General features: G+C 44.8%; 1 long non-coding RNA gene across 1 annotated transcript; it reads left to right on the forward strand.

The window, feature by feature from the left end:
- The first annotated feature begins 6,266 nt into the window (after window positions 1–6,266).
- LOC116694445 (uncharacterized) lies at window positions 6,267–17,087 on the forward strand. The gene is made up of 3 exons (XR_004333152.1): window positions 6,267–6,295; window positions 11,492–11,630; window positions 16,996–17,087. It is a non-coding gene; the product is annotated as an uncharacterized LOC116694445 (long non-coding RNA).
- Window positions 17,088–24,458: the final 7,371 nt, after the last annotated feature.

The following is a 24,458-nucleotide window of genomic DNA, read 5'->3' on the forward strand; positions in this document are numbered from 1 at the left end:
GAACAACATGACGACCTCAGCTTTATGACTCATAACATACAAATTAAAAGGTGTTTAAACATGTCCTGTGATTCCTTATATTCAGTTGAAAGAGAAAACCACAAACACAAACTCACATCCACATCCAACCTTCATAACACAAGTTATTTGTCTTCATTAAACATACCTAAACACTATTGCACTAAACAAAAACTTAATCCTAAAAGTGTTTAAACTAGAATTCACCTCATCTGAACTGTCTGTGTACATGAAAATGGGATTTTCTTCATCAGTGTAACATCTCTTTGTATTCTCTTTGTATATGCTGAACACCCATAATTATATTATATTATATTTATACCTCCAAGTCAGGCTGAGAAAATCAAAGAAATCGGCCTCTGAGAAGGACTGTTTCATAAATGTTAATAACTAAAAGCCGTCTGTTTCTTCTATATTAAGATGAAATATATTGCCTTTTTGGGCCCAATTAAGACTTAATTTCAAGCATGACACCAAGAACTTTTTGAGTCATGATGTTTTCTATTGTATATACACACGCACATATAGGTTGATGAACGTGAGGGTTTGACTTATTGGAGGACAAAAAGACCTTTGGAGTAGACATCTGTGATGGTTAATATATATATATATATATATATATATATATATATATATATATGTATACATATGTATATATATAAATATATACAGTCTATGCAATGTATACAGTCCATTCAAGGCAGAAAAATGCGGGACTGTGTGGTTAATGTTAGCGGATAGCGATTAGCGTTAGCATAGCAAGCTAGCAATTTAACAAAAGTTTCAGTTAAGAACATGGTTGCAAGTATATATGCACAGGACTGTATAGACCACAAAACAAGACTGTCGTAATTTTTAAATCAATTATTTAAGCCAAAAATACTTACAGTTATGGGTCTCTCTGGTCGATGCGGCAGCCATTGTTGCCTGTTGCGCAATGTATATCGCTTCCCCTCGATTTCAAGTAAGCTCGCGTTCTCCCTTGATTTTTTTCATTCATTTTATATGGTTCCAAGGGCCGTACACCCCTTACCCCTTGATCAAAAAGAGTATTGGGACAGCACTAGGTCTCGCGTGAGCGTGCAAAACCTAGGGGAAGGGGTAAGGGGTAGGGGTAAGGTAGAGAAATGAGATTCAGCCTTAGCCTTAATCTAATTGGATGGCAATTTACAGAATTCTCACAGAATCCCAATTGAACTCATATCTTGCTGTTTAGTCAGAATCTTATTAACCTTGAGTCTCTGTCACAATAAACAGGCTATATGTTTTAGGCCCATTGGCAGACATCCATTTATAATGTACCCAATGGCAGCGTTCTCTCTAGTAACATCTGTCTGGTCCAGGTAGTTTTGTCATTCGCAAGGCTACTTTTACTTTTATACTTTAAGTAAATTTCCAAACCTGTAGTTTGTTACTTTTACTTGAGTAAAGAAGTTAAATCTTTACTTTTACTTCTAGTATTTTTTAACACAAGTATCTGTACTTCTACTTGAGTACAGGAAGTGAGTACTTTTGCGATCTCTGCCCCTCTGTGTGTGCGACCCTGAAGTTACCGACTGCAAGCTACGAGGCACAAGCACAACATTTTGACCCTGTTTTACGCCTGAGCCAATCAGCACAATTAATTGGCGTTAATGCCCTCAAGCACCTATCAGGAAATCAAACCACTGCGCAACGTCCTTCATGCTATTAGACTTTTAAACCTTGACAATAGCCACGTGGAATGAACATCTTACTGTATTTTACTATTCTTAGGATTATTTTGCTTGTGTACCCTTTGTCTGGGAATCCTTTTTATTTATTTACAGTGGTGCTCAAAAGTTTACATACACATGCTTAAGTTGACTAAAAGAGGAATAAAAAAATCATGTTTTGGAAATTTATTTTAATACCTAAATTAAAAATGAGGTAAAATCCAACCTTTAAGGACACCAATTTTCTTTGTGAATGAATAACGTATTGTAAATAAATAAATGTTCTTATTTAAAATACAGGGTCATAAGTATACATACCCCTATGTTAAATTCCCATAGAGGCAGGCAGATTTTTATTAAAAGGCCAGTTATTTCCTGGATTCAGGATATTATGCATCCTGATAAAGTTCCCTTGGCCTTTAGAATTAAAATAGCCCCACATCCTCACATACTCTTCACCATGCTTAGAGATAGGCATGGGATACTTTCTATAAAATCATCTCTCATGCAATCAAACCAGGTATTAGTCTAACTGAAATAAAACCATGCCTATCTCTAAGCATGGTGAAGAGTATGTGAGGATGTGGGGCTATTTTAATTCTAAAGGCCAAGGGAACTTTATCAGGATGCATAATATCCTGAATCCAGGAAATAACTGGCCTTTAATAATAAAAATCTGCCTGCCTCTATGGGAATTTAACATAGGGGTATGTATACTTATGACCCCTGTATTTTAAATAAGAACATTTATTTATTTACAATACGTTATTCATTCACAAAGAAAATTGGTGTCCTTAAAGGTTGGATTTTACCTCATTTTTTAATTTAGGTATTAAAATAATTTCCAAAACATAATTTTTTATTCCTCTTTTTAGTCAACTTAAGCATGTGTATGTAAACTTTTGAGCACCACTGTATGTATTTGTTTATTATATCATTGTTCTTAACTTAAACTGAACTGTAAATACTCATTGCTTGGCCCTCGTCTCTCATACACCCCTGTGAACTGTCTATCTGTAAATGGGGTTGTTTGGTCTGCAGACTGTTGAATTGCCTGAATTGCCCTTTGGGGTAAATAAAATTGTTTGAACTTGAGCATTTTGCCCACTGACCATCCAATTGGAGAGAAGTCAAACAAGGGGGCAAAAGGTTCTGTTTACCTTGTCCATCTGGCATGCTGGAGTCAACATGGAGGAGTCCGAGCCTACTCTTCTGGGGCACAGGTGGTTTAATTACACGTGTTATCACAGGACACACAAGTAAAAAAAACAATTGGAATTACCTACAAATATCAAGACAGCCGTGCAAGCATCCTATTGTTATTTAATTTTGCATATTAGTTTATGTGGACGTTGTTGCAGTGTACTGTATATGGGTAGTTAATTACTTGACAATAATTATTATTTGATTAATTGCAGACTGCCTACAATACATGTTGGTTATTGTCAAAAAAAATGTTAAATGTAATACAAAACAAAAAATACATCTCAATAAAAAGCAACTAATAAACAATGCATTTTCAATCTCATAATCTGGAGGTCTGCTACAAGAGTTAGTAGAACTTGATGTACAGTGGCATAAAATTTCAAACACAAATTCACGTATTCAAGCTCCTTATAAATAATGTTTACTTAAGAATATCCACTTCTAAATCAGAATAGGCATAAATTATTGAAAAAAAATGAATGAAAGAAAACTAACACAGTATTAACAAATGAATGACAAACAATGAATGAAGCAGCCTTTTATGCAGAATCAGACAAATCGATTGCATCTTAAAGGAGAATTCCGGTCGATTTCAACACGTAGCTCTGTTGTTTGTAAATGTGGAGTGCTGTCAGTAGAGAGACAAACAAAACCAATCGGGGCTGCCTATGCCGTGTTATTGTCCTGCTAGAGTTAGCACCCAACAGGCTTAAACAGGGAAAGTTTTAAACCTGTTTTAAACTCTAATCATGTTCAAAATGTCATTAAAAGTGCTTACCCATGTGAAGCGATTCCTTCCAAGTCAACAGTGACTCTGACTGCAGTGGATGTGAAAGAATGCTAACAACACGCACGCACAAACATTACTTGCATGCATTTGACCACGGAATCAAAGCTCGGTCACAGATGCATCAAATTAACGTTTGCAAAGACTCACTCCCATTCAATACTGGGGAAAACATTTGATTCCTGGAACAAAGTTCACTTTTCTCCTTGCATTTTTCTCTGAACATTCGGTGTCAAATAGAGTTACTATTATAGAACTGTGTGCCCAAGGATGGCTACAATAATTTGTTCCTCCACTTCTGGTTCAATGTCAGAAGAATTTAGGGGAATATTATGCGTTTTCATATTTTCTGTCAATATAAGGTTACAAAGTCTGATTTTCATGTTGAACTTGGCTAGTTTTTTATAATTGGTCCAAGCAGGCTGTTGTAGTTCTTTGGGTTTTCAAAGTGTGAGGCCCGCCTTCCCTGGGGAGCGCCAAAGACTTTCAAGAGAGGCGTGAAAAAACCTGGGAAATCTTTAAAAGAATATTTATGCTTTCTGGAAAATAAGGATTTGGTGGATGAATGGAATTGAATATATATAAAGTCTGGAAGGCAACTAAAGCATCATATCTCGAAGCATTATGCATTGCAACATTGGCGAAACCTTCTGGTCTGGTGAAACTCTTACAAGACGTTGCTCCCATTGCTGTTTGGAGTCACGGCATCATCCATCTGCAGGGCTTTGGGGCCAAGAAGATGCCCGAGGAGCTGCGTGCGGCCCCGGGTAAGTCAGTCAAAATTGTGAACCTGATTAAATCCCACGCCCTGAAAGCTTGTCTGTTCCCCATCCTCTGCGATGAGATAGGCACACACTTTCGTCAGCTACTCCTGCACTCTGAGGTCTACAGGTTGTCCCGGGGAAAGGTACTCCACGCCCTGTGTGACTTGCGTGAGGAAGTCCTCCTGTTTAACCCCGAATTCAACTCTCCCTTAGGGAAACACATGGAGGACATGAACTGGGTTTCAAGGTTGGCCTACTTGTTTGAAAGGATTCATGTGCTCAACAATTCTCGGCAGGGAGAGGAGTGCATTGTATTTTTGGTACACAACAAAAGTCTCTGCGTTCAAGATGAAGTTGGACCTTTGGTGGAAATGGCCTCGCAGGAAATGTTTCAAACGTTGGAAGTTGTTTTGGAGAAGGCAGCATTGCCTCTGTGCAGCAGGTGGCCACTGCACATTTGAAAGGGTTGCGCAAGCAGTTTTGGAATTATTTTGGAGAGGACACCATGGCAAATCAATGGGTTAGAAATCCACTCAGCTTCCCAGCAGAGCTCCGTGATGCATTAAGCATCCAAGAGGAGGAGGCCCTACTTGACCTGAGATCTAATACAGAGTTGCAACAGAAGATGCATGTAGTGTCACTTGCACACTTTTGGCTGTCTGTGGCGACAGAGTTCCCTTCCCTCTCCATGGGGCTAAAAATGACTTATCCCATTCACGTCCACTTAATTGTGTGAGTGCAGGTTTTATTCCTCGACCCTGATTAAAACAAGTACCGGTCGAGGCTGCAGGTGGAGGGCGACATGCGCTTGTTTTTTTCTTCAGAAACACGCACAGTAGTTGCAGGGGGCCTCTTGGTTGCTCTCTTTTTCTTTCGGCCCAATCACGGAAGAAGCACACTGGAAAATGCCGCAGAACATTGTGTGAAATACATAGATAAATATTGCATAACTAGTTAAAAACATGTATGTAAAAAAGGTTATCATGATATCTGTGTTCATCTTTTAACTTGATATAACACTTTGAAAAGCCTGTGCTCTAGATAATTTCCCCATTCATTACAACTGTACGGTGGGCAATGTGTTATCTCTCCTGTTTGAATTATATTGAGTCTTAGAGTTATATATTCTAAGGAATGGTTGCTTTTAGTGACAGGTGGATGGCATCACAGGGGGCTAGCATATAGACTGTAGGCTTTCCTCAGCCAGTCTCAGCTCCATCGCCGCTCCACCTCTTTTTCCATATTAGCTGGGAGTTAGACACTGCTAAAACAACGATGGTCAGAGCCACACACTTTGAGCTTCATCTTGCCTCTTCAGGGATCTATGGCTGACACCAGTGGACTAGTGTCCATGTTTTATACAGGCTACGGTTTGGATTGAAATAAATTAATGATTCATAGGGCTGTAACAACATTCAATATGAAACCAAAATCACGACACGCAGAGTGAGAAGGCAGAATCACGACACACCCCTTCCAACTCCCAGAGTTATCCTTCCCGTCCAGATCCAATGCTACTATATCTTTAAATTACTATTAGTGTTTGTCCTTTTGGTGCCTTATGTCCGGTAAATTTAGCTAACTGTAAAGATGGCTAGAAGCGAAGGATGGGTGAACCGGTAACGCTAACAGAGGTGTAATTTTGTAAAAATAAAAATATATTGGGTTGATAAATTTATCAGTTGGAAGAATATTTTTAATTCATTCAAATTATGAATGTTGACTTGAATTCTTTTCAGACTTGTAGGAATCTTGAGATTGGTTTGCTGAAAGAGTACAAGAAGACCAGAGTCCATGGAGAATGCTATCTGGATGAACTGAATAAGGTCTGTGCGTGTGTGCACGTGCATGTGTGCCGTTTCAAAAGATTTTTAGATTACAACTAGGGGTGATCCGAGTATCCGGCTGAAACGAGTATCCGGTATTATAGTATTATAGTATTATACGAGTAATATGAGTCAATATCCGTGCTCGGATTGAATGCAACGCCTCAACTGGCCGCGCCCCCTCCCCGCCTACAAACCCGCTCGGATCAATCACACACACAGAACAAGGAGAAATGCTCTTTCTCTCTCTCTCTCTCTCGCTCGCTCGCTCGCTCTCTCGCTCTCTCTCTCTCTCTCTCTCGCTCGCTCGCTCCCGCTCCGTCAGTCAATTTGGTCTGTGGTTCCCCTTCGAGGGGAACTCGAACTGCGTCGGTTACGACACTATGGGAACGCCTTTAGGCATGACAGGGCTGAATGCGAATGAAAACTACTCCAATCCTATTGGTCCTAGTGAGAACGGTAGCATGTGACGGCATAACCGTAGGGGCATATATAGGCACGCACATAGCTCATTAGCTTTTTTCTATTCAGCAGGCACGTTGGTTGATGTTGTGTTGAAAGATTCCAAGTTATCCTACTCACCTGGTAGTTGCAGTCTGTCCAAGCAGTTAACCAGTTCCGGAGATGTGTGTCTCCCTGCCCGCGTTTCATCACGGTAGGAGACTCGCATGAGCTGTGTGTTGCTTGTCTGGGCCTGTCGCACGCCACGGCAGCTCTCGAAGGGGTTGTTTGTGTCCATTGCGTGGCCCTGCCCGTGCGGGCACTGCGGTCCCGCATGGCTCACTTTTCCGCGGACGGCCGGATCCGCTCTCTCGCTGACTGTGTGTTTGGCCCATGGAGGCCGACTGAGGTTCCCTCCTTGGCGGCCGCTAGCGATGTTTGGCGGATCATTGGCGGGCTTTCCCTGGCGGCCCGCTAGGGTTGTTGTCCCGCTGCCGTGGCGCTCGGGACGCGCTGGCCGCCGCCGGGCCTTCTCCGCTCTACTAGCCCCGAGGGGTGGCAGTAGGCCGGGGGTTTGGCTCCCGGACTGTGGATCATCAGGGGGTTCTTCCTGGCGGCCCGCTAGTGTTGTGTCCCGCCGCCGTGGGCTCGGGACTGCTGGCCACCGCCGGCCTTTCGCCGCTCTGCGCCCCGGGGGGTGGCGGTACCCGGGGGTTTTTGGCTCCGGGTGGGGATCATCGGGGGTTTTCTTCCTGGGGGCCCCCTAGTGTTTTGCCCCCGCCGCCGTGCGCTGGGGACACCGGGCCGCCGCCGCGCCTTCTCCCCTCTGCCTGCCCCGGGGGGGAGGGTAGGCCGAGTTTGGCTCCGTGCCCCCGGTTATCTGGCTCTTCCTCGGCCCCCAGTTTGTTGCCCGCCGCCGTGGCTTGGGGGACCAGGGCCACCGCCGCCTTCCCGCTCGCCAGCCCCGAGGGTGCATGGCGGAGGTTTGGCTCCGGGCTGTGGACCCTCTGGGGTTTTCTGCCTGCGGCCCGTTCGGGGGATCCCTGTTCTGAACCGGTTCCCCTGGGGAATCAGGTTGGAGCTCCCCTCCCCCCCTGCTCGGTCCGGTCCTTTACGGGGTTTGTACCGGGTTGCGGACGCTGTTCCGCATCCCCTCGTCCCCCCCGGGTTCCTGGGTTCCCTTGGGTCCAATATGTGTTTTCCCCTTTGGCCTGGCCTCCCCCCTCGCACTTTGCCAAGGGTAGGGATGGGAGGGGCCCCTCTGCGGCCCCGGGCGTCCGGGTCTTCCATTACTTGCACTCTTATCCGGTCCCCCTCGGATTTGGGGGCAGTTCGGCACGGAGTTTTCCTTGCCCATCTTCTTCGTTTGGGGGAGGCTCAACGGGGGGGAGTGTCTAGCACCCCCCAAAGGACTGTGTTCTTTGGGGGGTTGTGGGCCGTTGACATCTGGCACTTTTTCTCCCGGGCCCTGTCGGTCCTTCTGCCCGCCCCTCACCGTGGAAAACCTTTCCAAAAGGGGGTTGGCCTTGGGCTGTTCCAGGTGATACCTTCTGGGCTTTTGCCAAGGGGCCCCGCAGTGGTGGCTGAAATCCAAAGGGTTTCCCCCGGGGGGAAAACCCCTTTTCCCCCTGATACGGTTCCCAATGCTTCGTGCCTACGGGGGGAAGGGGCCTTTTCCTTTCCAGCCCTGTGGGGGGCCCCGTTGCCGTGTGATTTTTTCGGGGAAAACGCTTTCCCCCCCGGGGGGGCGCGGTATGGGCCGTTTTGCGGGGGGGTTTGGGGGGGGATCACTCGTCTGGGGACTCACTTTCCCCAGTTGCTGCCTGTTCCGGGCCCCTTGAGCTTCCTTCCTGCACTCCGGGCACCACTTTGGGCCCTTTTGAATTACCAGGGGGTCGCCTTGCCCCTCTCTGCCTGCCTCAAACCTCCGTGGTCCCCGGAGCCTGTCTCCCCCATGTTTTTCCCCGGGCTTCGAACGGGGGCAGACCTCTGTCGAGACGGGGGGAGGCCCGGGGCCGGGGGTCCGCCCGGGGGGGAGTCCTTTGCGGAAGGTTCGGTCCGTAGTCGGGACTTTTTTGCGTTTTGGGTGCTCACACGTCCTTTGGTTCTCCCTGACGCCCCCCGGCCCCCCCCAGGGCTACCCATGGTGCGGGGGGCCCGGGGGTCGTCTTTCCGTTTTTTTTGGGAAGGGTTTCAGGGAAAAATCCCCGCTTCTTGAGCGCCCCTTCTGGCCCACCGTGTGGGTTCGGACTGATGGTGCTCCTGGACGGGCCCCCCTGGGCCCCCTGCCTGGGAGCTGGTCCTTCTAGGAGGGTACTGTCCCAGGCAGGGGCCGGGTCCTTCGCCCTTGCCCTGCCCTGTGGCAGCTGTGGGTCTGGCCCATGAACGGCCCAGTGCCTTGAGGCGGGCCTGACGGCGGGAGCGGTCGGACTCTCCTTGGCTCCAGGGCCCGTCTGCACGGAGGATGTATGGCCTGAAGTGGAACGTCTTCTCTGCTGGTGCAGTGGATGCATGCTGGACCAGTTCCTGCCCGGTGGTTCAGTGCTGGGGTTGCTGCAGGACCGCTTCTCTGCGGGCCTTTCCCCATCCACCCTCAAGGTTACGTGGCAGCCATTCAGCTTTCCATGCCCTTCGGGGATGGGTCTCTAGGGAGGCTTCCCTGGTCGTACGTTTCTCCGTGGGTCCCGGAGGATAAGACCTGCGGCTCACTAGGATTCCCGCCTGGGATCTGGCGGTGGTTCTCGATGCTGGGCTGAGGCCCCCTTCGAGCCTGTTGAGTCGGCTGAGCCAAGTACCTGACCCTGGTGATGGCCTTCCTCCTTGCTATCACCTCTCTGAGGAGGGTGGGGGACCTCCAGGCTCTTCGGTTGCTCCCCATTGCCTGGTGTTTGCCCCGGGTATTGTGAGGGCCATCCTGCACCCCATCCGAATAACAGGGGTACATTCCCATGGTGCTGTCCACTGTCATGGGGCCTGTGGTACTGCAGGCGTTTCATCCTCCACCTCGTGTGACGGCGGAGGACGGGAGGCTCCATTTGCTCTGCCCTGTCCGATGTGCTGAGTGTCTCCTCTGAGGTCCTCCCAGTGGAGGAAGACAGACAGTTGCTGGTGTGTTTCGGGTCCCCAAGGCTGGGCTCCCGCTGCTAACATACTATCGGCTACTGGATCGTTCGGGCTATCTCCCTGGCCTATCAGGTGCGCGGTTGCCTTCACTATGGCTGTACGGGCTCACTCCACAAGAGGCATAGAGGCCTCATGGCTCTCCTCTCTGGAGCGTCCTCCGGGGTTTGTGATGCAGCTGGCTGTGCCACTCCTCAACACCTTTTCGGGTTCTATAGTCTGGACCTTCTCTCTGCACCCGGCACCCGGGTGCTCTCCTCCTAGTCGTGCCCACAGGTTGCTTGCACGCTGGGGCAGGCGGGGTTCGGCGCGGGTTAGTGGGTATCTCGTTCCCATAGTGTCGTAAACCGACGCAGTTCGAGTTCCCCTCGAAGGGGAACGTCTCGGGTTACGTATGTAACCCTTGTTCCCTGAGATAGGGGAACGAGACACTGCGTCGGTTCACCGCCCCTCGCCCGCCTGGAGTGCCTTGCTTCATAGAAACAGCTAATGAGCTATGTGCCGGCGTTGCCTATATATGCCCTACGGTTATGCCGTCACATGCTACCGTCTCACTAGGACCAATAGGATTGGAGTAGTTTTCATTCGCATTCAGCCCTGTCATGCCTAAAGGCGTTCCCATAGTGTCGTAACCGACGCAGTGTCTCGTTCCCCTATCTCGGGGAACAAGGGTTACATACGTAACCTGAGACGATCTGTTCCGTTAACGTTTAGGGTTTCTTCAGCTCCAGGTTTGTTTTTAACTTCGGTTTGTAGTCCTTACATAGTAACCAGTAGGTTTCTGGTGAACGTGGGGTTTGTAGTCCTTACATAGTAACCAGTAGGTTTCTGGTGAACGTGGGTTTCAGACATGCTGCTTGGTTTAAATGCAACTCCCGTTGCGTCTCTGCCATCATTTTTTTTTTTTACTGTCAGCTGCCCCCCGCCCCCTCTCTCTCTGTGTCTCTCTCTTACTCACTCACCACACACACACACACACACACACACACACACATATATACCTTGTGTGGAAATAAAATAAATAAAAAAGAACCAAAAACAAAAAAAATCACACTGATCATAAAAAAATAAAAAGTTAAAAAAAGAAAGTTATACTGAGTATGAAAACTCTTGTTCATTACATTTTACTTCATAATTGCAACCGCATGTGTTGTATTCATTGTTGCAAAACGTTCTGTATATAGTTTGTTTGTTACCATGACAACACCATTGATCTGAAGCTTGATGCTGTCATGTAAATAGTTTTCAAATCAGCAATAAATATAACAAGTTTTAATCAACTCATATCAATTGCATGCTTAAATAACATACCGGTTAAAGCCCCGCACATTTCAAGAGAATCTGACCCACTTCCTGGTTAAATCTGACCACTTCCGGTTTAGTCCCCGCCCAGTCCAAGTACGGATCCGGATACAGATAATTCATGTGGTTAACAGATACAGATACAGATATTGCTGTACTCGCTCATCCCTAGTTACAACCTTATGTAGTGCATGTTCTGCATGTATCTTTAGCTCACAAGTGCACACAAGTTTGTGTAGTTTTCACGCCTCATATAGTTTATTTGTGTGTATCAGTAAGGCATAATATCATTTAATGTCTTTTTATATTAAAATGTAATTCTCCTCTTTTTAGAGAGGTGATGATGGTTCTAACTTTTCAGAAGAGCGACTGATTATGTACACTCTAGATCTTCACTTAGCTGGGACAGACACCACCTCCAACACCCTGCTTACTGGTTTCCTCTACCTTATGACCTACCCACACATACAAGGTATGCATGAACATGTAAAGTGGTTATCTCCCACCGGCTCCATAGTTTTACCATTGTCTTTCTATCTAAAATATGTTTTTATTGCTTGGGAATTGTGTTATGAAACTAAGGACTGAGTTGTTCAAATACCATTATTAGTAGGCCATCTTAAAGGGGTGATAGAATGCAAAACCGATTTTACCCTGTCATATGTGAATACCGACAGTTTGGTGGGTAAATAGGACATACAAAGAAGCTTTAAATCCCATGACATGCCTTTCCTCTGAAAATCCCACATTTTGAATCTGCCGCTGAAAACGGGCGAATCTCAACAAAGCCAAAAGATGACGTCAGGATCTCAGAACCATTAGCTTTGTCACGCCCATTACCGTATAAGGAGAACGGTCCAGCCCCACATCTACACACAGGCACTGACTGAGACCAGCTCCTAATGGAGCTAGCGTTAGCTCAGTTAGATGTCCGACTGAGAACGCTGCTTGTGTACTCTGACGGGATTTACTAAGAAGAAAGTTTGGAATATTTCCCAGGATAATGACAATGAACCAGGGTCGTAAATGCAGAGTTCCAGGCTGTACAAGGAACGGTGACACTTCTCATAGCCTTCCCAAGGAAGCAACCACTTGACGGGCTCGGCTGCTGTTTATAAGGAGATCCCAGGGAACGTTTTCACCAAAGACAGTTTTCAAAACTTTGGACAATTAAAGCAGGATTTGCTAAGCTGCTGTTGCTGTTCCGACTGTCTGGTCATCCCAACCACAAGCTGTAAGTAGGATTTCGTCATTAACAGTAACATTGGCAATGCTAAGGTATCCTGTAGCTAGCATAGGCTGAATGTCTGTTGATAAACTGTAATGGCAAGGGGCTAACGTTTCATTTTCCTAACTGTTCCATTCGAATAAATACCCCGTGTTGTCATGTAGCTCCATCTATAGTTCACCATGCATGTTTGTCCACTTTGTCAGGTTCATTTTATTGTATTTCAGCAAGAAAGCTAACTGCAGCTGAGTAGAATCATGATCGTTTGGTTGCTAGCTAGCGCTAAGCTGTAACGTTACTCAGCTAGCTAGCTAGCTCTGTTATCCCGTTTGCTTCGACAACAGAACTGGAAACGTTATCATTTCATATGATATCTAGTCAATCTCGTGAAAACCGTGTGTATATAGACTGCAATGTATATTTGCAGTTTTTTTTATTTCAGAGCAACGCTATGTCACAAGGACAAGACGCGAAAAGATGCAGCTTGCCATACAGATGCTCCGAGTGTGTCATCTCGGGGACACAACTGTCTCATAAGACTCAAGACCGCACATATCATACAAGGTAAACCTTTCTAATATTCTTACAAACCAGACGTCTTATAGTGTTTGTGTGCATTGTGACTGGGTAGCATTTAGCAGAGCAGTGTTATCTCTGTTATCATGATGAGTGGAGTGACTTTATCAAATATGTGAGCCATTACCAACACATTAGTGAATTATTTAAAGTAGGAATAGAACTATTCATCTGGATTATCACTGATTGGTCTGATCTCAATCAATTGCATTTCCTTTTGTGGGGGGGGGGGGGGTGCTGGTGAAATAATTTGGACAATAGGCAGGAATGTGTTTGTATACAACAGGTATGACTGAATGCTAGATTGTGTGTTGACGATGCCTTTTGCAGGTATGTACACGCCCTATGAACTTTGTCATTCAACAAAACAAGTCTTTAGAAAAGGCAAATGTGAATGGGGGACCAAATTGTCTGCAGAAACTGGTTTGTTCAGTGAAGGAGTGAGACACAACATGGTCTAGAGACATCAAGCCTAATGGCCGGCCATATAAATGTAAATCATTTCAGATTTAAGCTGCTCCCACTGTAAGACACTTGTAACAACACTGGTTAGAGTCCTGCTTTGGCACAGCTTAGAGGTTAGCAACTGCTTTGCTATGAGTCAACTGGAGTATTTTGCTTGGTGTGTGTAAAAGGTAATACAGTTATGTTACAATATTTATGTTTTTGTTTGATTGTATCTTGCAGCCACAACGGAAGACAGCCAAGGGGAAACTAATGTACAGACGTCTGTTCCCAAAGGCCAACAGGGGAGGTTACACCGTCAAAGAAGTGAAGACAGAGACAAAAGTTGTAAGTTTAAATATTTTTTTATTACAAACAAAAAATACTAAATTGCATCTTATCGGCACTCAAAATAACTTTTCACACACTGCAAAACAACAAATCTGAATGTGCAATGATATAGGTGCTAAAATGACTTTTCACACACACAGGCTATGTCTTAGACCTGATGCGACTGGTGTTTGAGGAGATCATCCACGACCCCCTTCCTTATCTGGAAGCAGTCCTGTGCCCCAGGACCTGGTGCTCAGCTCGACAGGCACCCAACCCGACATACTGCCCTGAAACATCCAGAAACTCCCTCCACGCTGCACGACACAAGAGGGGTCACGGCACGGACACTTCTACCAAGAAAACCCAGCACCAGCTCACAAAAGTCCTATAAGCCCTGTGTCTGCATTGCCTACAAAGAGAACAGGGTGTAGTGGACAATCACATTTTTAGATTTAAGAGTAATGATGATTGTTTTGAAACAAAATAAAGTAATTTTGTTTTCTGATAATACTGTGTTTTGTAATAATGCTGAATCAATAATCAATGGTTGTTGTAAAACATTTATTTAGATACTTGAATGCTAACAGTGGTATCAAATTGGCTTCACCTTTCCATCCATCTGATTCTCAACTGGCCATGGTCAACTCTGTAAATATTCATTGCATTTTGCAAAGAATATATATTGAGGCACGGATGAAGGCCAGGATGGTGAGCCATACAGGTTATCTCCTCAGGAATCTAGGTCATTCTTATTCTTCTGACCTGTAAAAACAAACATAATGAGCCTGTTGTTATTTCATAATGTTGAATGAGCAGAAAGCATAAAGTAGCTTGAGTTAATGTATCTCTAGTTTTATTTAATGAGGTATTTATTGGCAACATATTTTCTTTTCCCCTGGGGCATGTGTGCACAGTTTCCACAAGAACACCTGCCAAGGTAAGATACTACATTAGATTACTACATGTTAAGAAGGTAATAATCTCATAGTCAGATGATCTAATCTGCATGATAGTAGTTCCAAGATAGCATTAGACGTAGCATACAAACTGAACAGAAAAAAGGCTCCTGTCCAGCTAAATGGACGTCCTGTTGTAAGATAACATTACTTCTGGGTGGTAAAGAATGTACGTAACTCATAATCACAATCAATCACTATTCAGCAGGAGAGTATACGGTAACAAATGTTACAATGTGACTAAGAGACTTTCGTTGAGAGCAGTTCTATGAACTGGCCACTAACTTTTCTGCCAACTGGACATCTTGACTGAAATTGCGAGGGTACAAGTTGTAAAATATTTGTCCATGTGGCAAATTAATAAGTTATGTTGCTTACAATACTAAAAACAAGGCTAATACAAAGTTATTCTTAGGCTACAACACTGAAGTGGGAGTATTACACTAGTGTGACAACAAACCTCTAATGTTGAAAAAGCAAGTAAATGCTAAATGACAAAACTTACCAGTCTGAAGAAGTCATTTCCAATTTACTGGCAGGTTGCTCCTCGATGTCAGATCCTTCCTCTGATCAGGCTCAAACAGATACGGTAACCATGCTATCGCCACCTTGGATGTTTTAGTCATGTTTGTGTGCCGCAGCAAAGCTCGTGCACACCAACCAATCAGCGCGCAGCTTATTTAAATATTCATGAGCAGACCATATAAGGCAGAAAAAAACTCTCGTTTCAAGCCAGGTCAATTTAGCAGGGTGGGTGTGAGGGCCAAAAGAACAGCTAAAACAACATTTTTAGCCCAACAAATGTTACATACCCTATCAGGAGACCTCAAAGAACAGCGTGATATACTCTATACAACCATTCTATCACCCCTTTAAGCTGGAAGAGGGCTGTGTGGTTTGGGTAGGTGTCTTTCCAACCCCCTATTCAGACACCATGGGTGCCTTAAACAATACATTTTGCCAGCCTCACCAGTTCACACTTAACAAGATAGCTACGGCTTCTTCTGATATCCACAGATGTAAAGTCAAAGCCTTTAAGAGATTTGCTCTCAAAGTTTAAACCCTGGTTGGGATGCTCAAGACCCTCAGTGCTGACTGTAAAACCTCACTAAGGCATCTGCCGTCCATCCAGTCCTTCATTCTGCTCATCCAGTAACCAAGCTCCTATCCTAGGGTCAAGGCTCTACTGCCATCTAGATTTTGATTGCCAGTAAAGCAACATGAAGATATCATTACTATTTGTTTTGAGTGTCGAAGCTAGAAGGCATCAGTTCCAAAAATGGTTAATTTACCACCTCTAAGGCTCAGACTCTCAAAGCCAAACTGCAACTCCAAAGGAATAGACTGCTTTGGGCCATTCTTCATCAAAATTGGCAGACACAGTAAAAAGACAGGGGATTGTTTTTCAGCCTAAGATTTTCACCAAGATATCCGAACAAACATCATTGTAGATTTATTTCTCATGGCGCTGAGATTTACTGCCCACTGAGGAGACCCAGCACAACTTTTAGGCTAGGGATAAAAAGTTGAGACAAAACTGTGTCAACCAAAGCCTTGACCAAGTTGAAAGACCAACGGGCCTAACAACAGATATCTTGCCACTTTAATCCACCCGCCCTGTTAAAGTGCTCCCTCGGTAGAGTGCTTGGCAGTGGTTGGGTGTGTATGTGACCCACAGCCCTTTGCTAGCAAGAAGATAGCTGCCCTGCACGTTGATGGTGCATAGTAAAGATAATCTGTTTAAAACTAACCCCAAATCTCTTGTTAATTGAGCGTCAAAGCACTGTCCTCAAGTGGTTTACCTAAGCAAGCACCGCTGGAGATACAGCTTTAACCATTTCTGGTCACAGTGTGTGAGAAGCTACCTACCTAATTTCCAAACCTGTCTGGCTGCACAAGGAAACATTCTGGGATAGGGGACAACACATCCAGGCTTCTTTGTATTTCTTTAAACCAATCACAATAGTCTTTGGTGGTGCTGAGCCCCGGATGCTGAGACGGTACCCTTGCAAAACAGCTAGCGGAGATAGCGTAAGGGGAGAAGAACACTGGCTGAAGTAGACGGTCAACGGCAGACTTTATCCCAAAAGTGTATGTCCTGTGAGTAGTGTCTGTATGTTTCTTAGTATTTCCCAGTGTTAGTTTGCTTAGTTTGGTATTTATTGTTAAATTAGTAATTTAATGGCCATATTTTTATTTGGGGTTTATTTTGGAAGGTAACAGTGCCATGGAAATGTGCCAATTTTATGTTAGTTATATTATATTGCAAATTCTTGTTATCTCTGTGCTGTTTCTTTCAGAGCGTTGTCAGCAGGAGATGGACGAGGTGTCGGAAGGGAAGCATCCGGCCAGTTTTGACGACAGACACAACATGCCTTGCATGCAGGTTATAATTTTACTTTCATTGTAAGTGTACACATGGGTCTGCGTGTTTTCTTAGAGCATGACACAAGTTTTGCTACAGAATAGGGGGTAATTGGCAAACTATAGCCTAAACTATAGCGGGGTACGCAATTTGGAAAGAAAGAAATTGAGGTAAGTGAAGATATTAACGTAACGGTATTTTCTATTTTAGATATTTTTCTCTTAGGTCATGTTAACTTATGAGGCTGTGGTTAATATGTCTCATTTTAACGTTAACACTGGAGCTTAAAACGACTGGGTGTGTTTGTGTGTGTGTGTGTGTGTGTGTGCGTGTGTGTGTGTGTGCGTGTGTGTGTGTAAAATGGGTTCCAGACTGACTCCATGTGTACTAAGCATCCCTTGTTGGCCATATACTGGAGCTTGGTTTGTCATTCACATAGCAATCAGCTTTGAATACTTTATACTAGATTATAACATATTTAAACTAGGGCTGGGCAAGTTAACGCGTTATTATCGCGTTAAGTCATTAATTAATTAACGCCGAAAATTTTTTTATCGCGCGTTAACGCAGTTTTCTTTATTTCTTTATTATTGTAAAAGTTTGTTGCTCACAGGCTTTGTAAACACTGCAAAGTTGAATTTTCTTATCACCGGAGTACTTCCAGTCTGAAATATCACTTTGACAGTTGATACCAGCAAATCATTCAACGAAACACACAGTGGCGCGAGGCTTCGGCAGACTACGTTAGATGCAGCGTGGGGGTAAGTTTAGATTAACAAAGGAAAGAGAAGCTAACAAAGGCCATAGCAACGTGGACAGCTACTACAGACTGCAGGCCCAGTAGAGGACATCGGTCTGAGAATCGCAACAACGACGGCAGGTATGAGATTCCCTCAACACGCACCATCACAAGAAGAATACACGAGTTGTTTGAAAAGGAGAAGACTGCAAAAGCGACCAAGCTCTAACATGTGCGCACGGGACACTTTATTGAAGTTGCACAGCAGTGGAACGTGTCAAATAAAGTCACCGCAGTTAGCACAGATAGTACGAATAGATACGAAATCTGATCGCTGCTGCGAGCCTTCTGCCTTCTGATCATGTCCCCTGCTTTGCGCACAGTCTCCAGCGTTCTGTCAAAGTGTCTCTGCTTTACAGCGCGTTGGACAGTGTTCCTCAGAGTCTCTGCTTTACAGCGCGTTGGACAGTGTTCCTCAGTGTCTCTGCTTAACAGCGCGTTGGACAGTGTTCCTCAGAGTCTCTGCTTAACAGCGCGTTGGACAGTGTTCCTCAGTGTCTCTGCTTAACAGCGCGTTGGACAGTGTTCCTCAGTGTCTCTGCTTAACAGCGCGTTGGACAGTGTTTTCCTCAGAGTCTCTGCTTAACAGCGCGTTGGACTGTGTCCCTCAGTGTCTCTGCTTAACAGCGCGTTGGACAGTGTTCCTCAGTGTCTCTGCTTAACAGCGCGTTGGACAGTGTTCCTCAGAGTCTCTGCTTAACAGCGCGTTGGACAGTGTTCCTCAGTGTCTCTGCTTAACAGCGCGTTGGACTGTGTCCCTCAGTGTCTCTGCTTAACAGCGCGTTGGACAGTGTCCCTCAGAGTCTCTGCTTAACAGCGCGTTGGACTGTGTCCCTCAGTGTCTCTGCTTAACAGCGCGTTGGACAGTGTTCCTCAGAGTCTCTGCTTAACAGTGCGTTGGACTGTGTCCCTCAGTGTCTCTGCTTAGCAGCGCGTTGGATAGTGTCCCTCAGTGTCTCTGCTTTACAGCGCGTTGGACAGTGTCCCTCAGTGTCTCTGCTTAAAAGCGCGTTGGACAGTGTCCCTCAGTGTCTGCTTTACAGCGTGTTGGACAGTGTCCCTCAGTGTCTCTGCTTAACAGCGCATTGGACAGTGTCCTTGCGAAGTGCAGTAAAGTTGTGGGGCTCTAAACCCAGTCCAACAAGGGCTGCAGAGTTAGAGCAACAACAGAACAACGTGGACATAAGAAGGAGTCGCTTATGCAACACGTTCCAACCAGATGGAATTCATCTCTGGAAATGATAAATACATTGTTTAAATTGAGATGTACACTAAATATTTTATTTAACTGCTACTTTATAAACAAAATGCTGGTAAGTTTTTGCAGAACAAATGTTACGGCACTATTGTTCATATGGTTGAACATTAAAAAAAAAAATTGCACTATATACACTACTTTTGAATTCATTATTTCATTTTGCGATTAATCGTGATTAATCAGGGAAATTGTGCGATTAATCGCAATTAAAAATTGTAATCACTGCTCAGCTCTAATTTAAACAAATGGTGTCGACATTAACACGACCGTGGAAGTCGTCACCGAAAAGAGCAGGGCAGCGCCGGATCAACCTATGGCCCCGTCCCACAAAGGGTGGACGGCTGTTAACAGATTCTCCGGCCTTGATCGAGCGCGGTCCTGGTCCTCTCAGCTGTTGACTCCCGGGTTTCGGCACCAGAAAATGTCAGGTTCATAACACTTTAACTTACTAAATAAACACGGTCAAGCAAGAAAAGAGACTCAGACGGCAAATTAGCAGTTTGATAGACAATTGCAAGAGGGAAGGTCACGCGAAGAGCCTCCTATCTGCAGCAAGGCTCTGGTGGAACTTCAGCGATTTCTCTGCAGCTCTGTCTCTTTATTCACAATTGTTGAAACAAGGACATCTGTTATTTGGGCTATGCCTATGTTGAGAAAAACCAGGGCAAAGTGCAGGTCGCTAGGGCGAAGTGTACTCTGAGTGACCTCCAAAGCTAAGATATTTACTGCTTGTGATATACAACAGTGAGACATTTATAACCTCTTGTAAGAAACAGCAGCAACACAGAAAAAGAGGGAGAGCAAAGAGAAACACAGTATTGTTAAATGTGCATATAATAAGCATTAAAGATATATATAATAAGCATGAAAGTTATAATATTTTAAGACACTACTACAGAGAAATATGAAATAAAAGACTTATAAAAATAAATTTCTCTGTCACCGAGACTACTGCTTAGACTGCTTCTGTTTTCATTAGACTTTTCTTTTCTTTTCTTTTTTTTTGACAGTCAAGTCACTCACTCAGAGGTTGATTTACTATGGTGAAAAGCATAGCAAGGATTTATGCTACTTAATATTTACGACGTTTAGATTTTCCAGAGGCTGCATCTGTCCTGACATGGTATCTCTTCGTGTGCTAGATTCCAGAAATGGCACCAGTGAAGCAAGTCCCACCCAAGAAAATGGACAAGCCAAATAGTGCTTAACATTTCTTTGCCACAAGGAGGTACAACTTGAATGTCTTATTTTTTTCTGGCATTGTCATGTGATGCTATTTTATTAATTTTATAATACATTATGTATTGTTTTTATTTATTTTATTTTAAATGTATGTGTGTATACTTCTAACATGTTTGGTTGGTAAAATAAATATGTTGTAAATTCAAATCAGACTGCTTCCGTGTCTGGAGTGGATGTATTCTATAAGGTATCTATAAGGTAACAATAATATCTTAATATAACCTTGTTTGAAATGGGTTTGGCTAAAAGAACATTTTGGTTTTGTCTAGGTACGTATATTATGTTGACTGGGTTAAAAAAGGATTGGATTACTGAAAAGAGACAAAAATACATAGATCAAATGTCGTCAGTTTTTGTCAACTAAAACTAGATGAAAATAGTGGACATAATGTAATTATAAATAATAACAATGGACAATTCTGACTTAAATAAGACCAAAATGCTCAGAATTTTAGTCAACTGAAACTTGACTAGACTTAAAAGAGTGTGAATGTGACTAAAAATAATAAAAACTAAAATGACAGCTTGACACAAAGACTAGACTAAACTAAAATTTATAAAAACAGTAGTTGTCAGCTGGCCTGTTCACTGTCTAAATGCCAGCTGTGACAGCTAACAACACACGGTGAATAAGATAAGATAATACTTTATTCATCCCACAGCGGGGAAATTCCTTAGTTACAGTAGCATTCTCAACAATAACAGCAAAAAACAAACAAACAAGTAAACACACAAATTAAAAACAAGCAAACAGTAGACAATGAGCAGAAGGTAAACTGGAAGTAAAGTGGCGTCAAATAAAGGTTTTGTAAAGTGCGGTTGCCATAGTACAAAAAACAATATTGCAGTGTAAGTAAGTGTCTTTAAAATTAAATTGAATTTGTAATTAAAGTTATAAAGCAAAAGTAGGTAACCATAATATAAGTTATATTCACCAGTGACCATGAATAATATGGAAAAATTAAGTACTTGTTATCGAAAAATATAAATACAGATAAAGATATACAGAGAGTGACTTCCGGGGAGCGAACACCCAAGATGGCTGCGTAGAGGAGAGCTCTACAGGGCCGCCCCTCCCTTACCCACCTTAAAATACTTATTTTACCATTCAATATATAAAAATAGGCTCGGGAAGGATTGTGATTACGGAGTAGAATGCAGACAGTCCAGAAAAGCATCACACAGTACGGTTTGAGGAGCCTAGGCAAGCGAGCGGCTAACGAAGAAATGGAAGGAAACATGGCGGCTGCCCCAACATCGGAAATTCAGACAGATACGACGGCGGAATTAGCGAGCATTAGAACGTTGCTGCAGGGGATTGCGTCGGACATGAGTGGACTGAAATCGGGTATGGATGCTGTTCAGACTGCAGTAGAAAAACTAGGGGCCCGGATGACCGAGGCCGAGGCCCGGATTTCAACCCTGGAAGATCAAGGCCAAACCCGAGGAGTGACGCTGGATGTGGCTGTAAAGTCCATTACGCAGCTCCAGGAGAAGGTTACGTACCTGGAGGATGCCGGCCGCCGCAACAACGTCCGTATCGTGGGAGTTACAGAAGGAGCCGAAGGACGAGACATGCAGGGGTTTGTGCAGAAGCTTCTTACCGAAGCATTAGATGTCGGGACGGCCCGGGATTTGGAAATCGAACGCGCCCACAGGGCCGGTCGGCGGGGCGGCGGGGACCGACACCTCCTGGTGCGTTTCTTAAGGTTCGGAGACCGGGAAGCAGTGCTGCGGGCGGCTAGGGAGAAGGAACGAGTGGAGTGGCAAGGCAAACGCATATCTTTCTTCCAGGATCTCTCGCAGGATGTTATTCAGAGGCGCAAGAAGTTTGATGGGGTGAAAAGGCGGCTACAGGAGAAGGGGCTGCGGTACACCATGGCATACCCGGCCATGCTGAGAGTTGTGGTCGAAAACGTACGACACACATTTGCTTCGCCAGAGGAGGTGGCAGATTTTATTTCTACGAGGACCTAATAAAAATTCCAGCGTATTTGGGAGATGATCATTAATGACCAACGGACTGAACTCTTTGGTGGATTATCTTTGATTTTACAAGTGTTGGAGAAATCCTTCTATAAACTGACAACTGACTCCATGATGAATTAACACAGCGTTTATTCTTGTGGTCAACAGATGAAATGCGTTTCCGGGCAGTTTTACGTGCACGGACCTGATGGAAACTTGTCTAGTACAGAGGTTCCCCAAAAAGGCACTTTAACAATAGCGTGCTCAGGGTTATATTGGTTCCCCTTGTGGGGCCTGATTGGTCAGCTATACTGTTGCTGGGGCACACTCCCTGCTCTGCCTCTTCCCTCTTCCTTCTTGCCTGTCTATTATTTTCAGTTATCATTTACTTCACAAGACAGCTATGTTCACTCCCTTCTTAGTTTGTACGTCCTGTTCTCTGAGTTATCAGACCGTCCTCGAACTTCAGTGTCCTTGGCCTCACCATCTCCTCTTCTCGTGCTCACTGTAGCTTATCTGACTAAGATAGCCCTCCTGTTCTCTCCCTCCTAGCTGTACCCCAGCTGCAAAGCATAATGTATAAAATGTCACACATACACACACTCTTATTTAGTCTTTGGTTAATTCAGTATATACTTTAAGCCAGCTTTTACGTGGCCGTTCCTGAGTGCCCTGTTCATCACCACCTCAGTCATTGTATTATTTTCCCACAAATTCCCCCTTTTCGCACCTACTAGGTGCGAACACTTTTTACACTAACTGCAGTGCCTCAACGTCCTCCCCGTCCTCAGGCATGGTGAGTAATGGCAGCATCCCAGCGGAATAGGGAGGCGGCGCTTTTTCTTTGGACAAGGCAGTGGTGATGAGCCGGGATATCATGGTCCGCAGGCAGGGCACACAGCAACACCCACAGGTAACTAGAATAGCGAGAAAAACAGCAATAGATGTCAAACAAGCAGTGATAAGATTCTTCCATTTGCCAAAAAAGGTTGTCATCCACCCCTCCAATGGATTTGATACACCTGAGGCGTCATGCATCTCCTGGGAAAGGGCTCGAAGTTGGTTCAAAGCCCTGGTGACCTTCCCATCCGGGGCAGTGTTGTTAGGGATGACCGTACAGCACATCTCTCCGAACATGGAACAGACTCCTCCTTTTTCAGCCAACAGCATGTCCAGCGCCATCCTATTCTGGAGCGCCATGAGGGACGTTGGGGCCATCTGCTCGGCCAGGCCTTCGATGGCATCCAGTTGCATTGCTCAAGCGTAAAACATTATAATGCACAAAATTTATCCTATCTACATTTTTGCTGGGTGTGACGGGGAAGATGGCTGAAAGCAGTGGTATACTCTCAAATCCTGCGGCTATTTGATCTGCCAATTTGTATTCATTCGGGACACCCCTAGGAACTCCTATGCTGTCTATATAGGTTGGGGTTCCCGCCCATGGATCAAAGCCGGGCCTTGCATACTACGGGCCCTGCGCCTTCTCTTTACGGTCAGTTGCACAGCCTTATGGTGGGTATAGTGGACTCTACTCCCCACCAAGATATGGGCATAGCTAATCTAACCATAGCACAAACTCCTGACGTTTGATTTGGAACTTTATCTGGGAGTACAACCTAAGACCACCACAATAGTAGAATAGTCCTATTCTAGCCACTGGGCCTAGGGCTGTTTTGTTTGTACAGTTGTATTACACCAGTCTGGGGGTATATCACCTAGTTTGATTGTGGGCTTGCTTGATCCGGTGAGATTGAAACAGTGATATCTTGCACCCTCCCCCTTTATGGCGGTAAAATACCCTGGTTTTTCAAAGCCTGGGGGAAAGAGGATGCTAGGGTAGTACAATTGCGGGAGCTGTCTTAGAGTGTGTGAAGTTCAACATGCATGCATATCCTGCTGGGTCCTCATTAGGAAACAACGGGGCCGGGTTAGTGAACATGACTGGTCTAGCTGTGGCACAGGCCACGCACCCTTCCATGTGTTGTTCTTTGGCATTCTGTATTAGCCACCTGATCCATAAATTGTCCTGGCCTGCACCTGCTGATAACTCTAACACATCTTCCACCCTCATTTTAGAGAAGTCCTGAACTATTATGTCTTCCTCCTTCAGGGGGGTTTTACTGTAGTC

This window comes from Etheostoma spectabile, chromosome 8 (genome assembly GCF_008692095.1).
Source record: "Etheostoma spectabile isolate EspeVRDwgs_2016 chromosome 8, UIUC_Espe_1.0, whole genome shotgun sequence".
NCBI classification, from domain to species: Eukaryota; Metazoa; Chordata; class Actinopteri; order Perciformes; family Percidae; genus Etheostoma; species Etheostoma spectabile.